A 4307-nucleotide genomic window follows, 5' to 3' on the forward strand; every position below is an offset into this window, starting at 1 on the left:
TACATAGGGGGCAGTATTATAATAGTTATATTCTTGTACATAGGAGCAGTATTATAGTAGTTATATTCTTGTACATAGGGGCAGTATTATAGTAGTAATATTCTTGTACATAGGGGGCAGTATTATAATAGTTATATTCTTGTACATAGGAGCAGTATTATAGTAGTTATATTCTTGTACATAGTGGCAGTATTATAGTAGTTATATTCTTGTACATAGGGGTCAGTATTATAGTAGTTATATTCTTGTACATAGGGGTCAGTATTATAGTAGTTATATTCTTGTACATAGGGGGCAGTATTATAATAGTTATATTCTTGTACATAGGAGCAGTATTATAGTAGTTATATTCTTGTACATAGAGGCAGTATTATAGTAGTAATATTCTTGTACATAGGGGTCAGTATTATAGTAGTTATATTCTTGTACATAGGGGGCAGTATTATAATAGTTATATTCTTGTACATAGGAGCAGTATTATAGTAGTAATATTCTTGTACATAGGAGCAGTATTATAGTAGTTATATTCTTGTACATAGGGGCTTTATTATAGTAGTAATATTCTTGTACGTAGGAGCAGTATTATAGTAGTTATATTCTTGTACATAGGGGCAGTATTATAGTAGTTATATTCTTGTACATAGGGGGCAGTATTATAATAGTTATATTCTTGTACATAGGAGCAGTATTATAGTAGTTATATTCTTGTACATAGGGGCAGTATTATAGTAGTAATATTCTTGCACATAGGGGTCAGTATTATAGTAGTTATATTCTTGTACATAGGGGGCAGTATTATAGTAGTTATACTCTTGTACATAGGGGTCAGTATTATAGTAGTTATATTCTTGTACATAGGGGTCAGTATTATAGTAGTTATATTCTTGTACATACGAGCAGTATTATAGTAGTTATATTCTTGTACATAGGAGCAGTATTATAGTAGTTATATTCTTGTACATAGGGGTCAGTATTATAGTAGTTATATTCTTGTACATAGGAGCAGTATTATAGTAGTTATATTCTTGTACATAGGGGTCAGTATTATAATAGTTATATTCTTGCACATAGGGGGCAGTATTACAGTAGTTATATTCTTGTACATAGGAGCAGTATTATAGTAGTTATATTCTTGTACATAGGAAGCAGTATTATAGTAGTTATATTCTTGTACATAGAGGGCAGTATTATAGTAGTTATATTCTTGTACATAGGGGGCAGTATTATAGTAGTTATATTCTTGTACATAGAGGGCAGTATTATAATAGTTATATTCTTGTACATAGGGTGCGGTATTATAGTAGTTACATATTCTTGAACATAGGAGCAGTATTATAGTAATTATATTCTTGTATATAGGAGCAGTATTATAGTAGTTATATTCTTGTACATAGGGTCAGTATTGTAGTTTTATTCTTGTATATAGGGGCAGTATTATAGAAGTTCTATTCTTGTACATAGAGGGCAGTATTATAGTAGTTATATTCTTGTACATAGGAGCAGTATTATAGTAGTTATATTCTTGTACATAGGAGCAGTATTATAGTAGTTATATTCTTGTACATAGGAAGCAGTATTATAGTAGTTATATTCTTGTACATAGGAGCAGTATTATAGTAGTTATATTCTTGTACATAGGGGCAGTATTATAGTAGTTATATTCTTGTACATAGGAGCAGTATTATAGTAGTTATACTCTTGTACATAGGGGGCAGTATTATAGTAGTTATATTCTTGTACATAGGAGCAGTATTATTGTAGTTATATTCTTGTACATAGGAGCAGTATTATAGTAGTTATATTCTTGTATATAAGGGGGCAGTATTATAGTAGTTATATTCTTGTATATAGGGGCAGTATTATAGTAGTTATATTCTTGTATATAGGGGCAGTATTATAGTAGTTATATTCTTGTACATAGGGGCAGTATTTTAGTAGTTATATTCTTGTATAGAGGGGGCAGTATTATAGTAGTTGTATTCTTGTACATAGGGGGCAGTATTATAGTAGTTATATTCTTACACATAGTGGGCAGTATCAGTAGTTATATTCTTGTACATAGGGGGCAGTATTATAGTAGTTATATTGTACATAGGGGGCAGTATTATAGTAGTTATATTCTTGTACATAGGGGGCAGTATTATAGTAGTTATATTCTTGTACATAGGAGCAGTATTATAGTAGTTATATTCTTGTACATAGGAGCAGTATTATAGTAGTTATATTCTTGTACATAGGGGTCAGTATTATAATAGTTATATTCTTGCACATAGGCGGCAGTATTACAGTAGTTATATTCTTGTACATAGGAGCAGTATTATAGTAGTTATATTCTTGTACATAGGAAGCAGTATTATAGTAGTTATATTCTTGTACATAGAGGGCAGTATTATAGTAGTTATATTCTTGTACATAGGGGGCAGTATTATAGTAGTTATATTCTTGTACATAGAGGGCAGTATTATAGTAGTTATATTCTTGTACATAGGGTGCGGTATTATAGTAGTTATATTCTTGTACATAGGAAGCAGTATTATAGTAGTTACATATTCTTGAACATAGGAGCAGTATTATAGTAATTATATTCTTGTATATAGGAGCAGTATTATAGTAGTTATATTCTTGTACATAGGGTCAGTATTGTAGTTTTATTCTTGTATATGGGGCAGTATTATAGTAGTTATATTCTTGTACATAGGAAGCAGTATTATAGTTGTTATATTCTTGTACATAGGAGCAGTATTATAGTAGTTATATTCTTGTACATAGGGGCAGTATTATAGTAGTTATATTCTTGTACATAGGGGCAGTATTATAGTAGTTATATTCTTGTACATAGGAGTAGTATTATAGTAGTTATATTCTTGTACATAGGAGCAGTATTATAGTAGTTATATTCTTGTACATAGGGGCAGTATTATAGTAGTTATATTCTTGTACATAGGGGGCAGTATTATAGTAGTTATATTCTTGTACATAGGGGGTAGTATAATAGAAGTTATATTTTTTTTATTGGAAGCTTAATTATTTTAAGGAGTTACCCTGTACTTTTATATTGTTCATCTAATCTGAGAATGGATCAATAAAAGATTGATGGGGTCCAACACCCCCACCAATCATCTGTTATCAGCTCTGGAGGTGGCAGGTAAAGAGTATGGAGCAGAACACACCACAGCTCTGTATACAGTTTAGTGGCGCCTTCCTAGTATTCTTTTCAGTAAGAGCAGGTCTACATTGCTCAACAGTGGTGACTGGACCGTGTATGGAGTTGAGGTCTCCTGTTCCGTGTACTGTTCACATCCTGTAAGAGCCGATACCAGCTAATCAGTTGAAGTGTCGGGTGTTGGATCTCCACCAATCTTCTATTGATAACTTATGGTGAGGATTGATCATAAGTAGTGATAAGGGAGCGTGCTAACCACTCGATCGTGCACCGGTGTACATAAAAGTATCGCAGGTGCTCGAGTCTTCGCCCCACATTTTGCAGCTGTTTGACAATAAACATGCAAGGATTGCCTGCCATACACGGTAATGTCGTAGCCAATGTTTATTGGTCCAACTTTCCCTTCTCGATAGGATGCGTCAGCACGCATTGGCTGCTGTTGGAGCGTGTGCAAGGCCACCGGTAACACCTAGTTGTCAATTTACACAAACTCACCCAAGAAAACACTAGTGATCCTGCTGCACGATAACAGGGAGCAATAGACTTTGTACTTTTGATTTAGGGTTAAACTTTTAATGTGTATCACACATACAGCAGCAACCCCTCAATGCAAACCCACAGTAGCTCAGCTGTGAATGTACACCAACGCTCCCCCCCACAAGGTACCAATTGTAAAGCGAAAAGCGTAGCATCCTTTGATAAATGCGGGTCAAGCTGTTTTCTGTTCTTCTAACCTTGGAGAGACGTTCGTGAAAGCCAAGTAGTTACTTTCAAGCAGAATAATTTGAAGCAAAGAGCTGGAATCTGTTTCAAGCCAGGCCAGGCCTTCCGCTCGCTGCCAGTAAGAGTATAGACGCTTTCTACACCTCCACCGCACAAGGTGATGCCCGCGAGTGTAATACCCCCATCTTCTAACTGGGCGCGGAAGGGAAAGACGCGACCACTGATGCTAAAACCACACAAACTCAGCGAACTCTGGCACCGGGGGTTCACTATTATTGGGCAGGCGCCATTATTTTGACTGCACGAAATGTTTTGGAAAAAAAAATTGAAAAATTAGATATTTTGGAAAATATTTCGAGATTGAAGACTTGTCCAAGTCCATGGGGACAAAAATTTCGAAAAAAATAAAAACTCCATTGCG

The sequence above is a fragment of the Phyllobates terribilis genome, unplaced genomic scaffold (genome assembly GCF_046119375.1).
Source record: "Phyllobates terribilis strain yellow unplaced genomic scaffold, ASM4611937v1 Scaffold_3__8_contigs__length_932513732, whole genome shotgun sequence".
In the NCBI taxonomy this organism is placed as follows: Eukaryota; Metazoa; Chordata; class Amphibia; order Anura; family Dendrobatidae; genus Phyllobates; species Phyllobates terribilis.